Source organism: Musca domestica, unplaced genomic scaffold (assembly GCF_030504385.1).
Source record: "Musca domestica strain aabys unplaced genomic scaffold, Musca_domestica.polishedcontigs.V.1.1 4, whole genome shotgun sequence".
In the NCBI taxonomy this organism is placed as follows: Eukaryota; Metazoa; Arthropoda; class Insecta; order Diptera; family Muscidae; genus Musca; species Musca domestica.
This window is the reverse complement of record NW_026712328.1, coordinates 16,003,357-16,003,722: the sequence shown is the minus strand read 5'-3', so window position 1 is coordinate 16,003,722 and position 366 is coordinate 16,003,357.

Genomic DNA, 366 nt, shown 5'->3' with positions numbered 1-366 from the left:
CCTTTTAATATAATTATTTCAATTGATGCCAGAAAAGGACTACACACAGAAATAGTAAATCAATACGATCTTCAGCCAGAAATAAAACTGTACTAAAATGTATTGGGTATATATAATTTTTTTTTTTGCATGTGTAACAGACGAGCGAGACATCTCAAGAGTTTGCTTTAACACAAAAACATTTGTGTTTGGTCATATTAAAAAAACTAATGTTCTGATTTTTGAAGTACTTTAAATCGCTTAAATATTCGATAGATCGTCGAAAAAATAGTCAATTTAATTAGAAATGTGCACTTGTGACAAAACAAAAGATGGAGCAATTATTCGATTCTAATTATATTGCATATAAATATCGAGACTTTTACT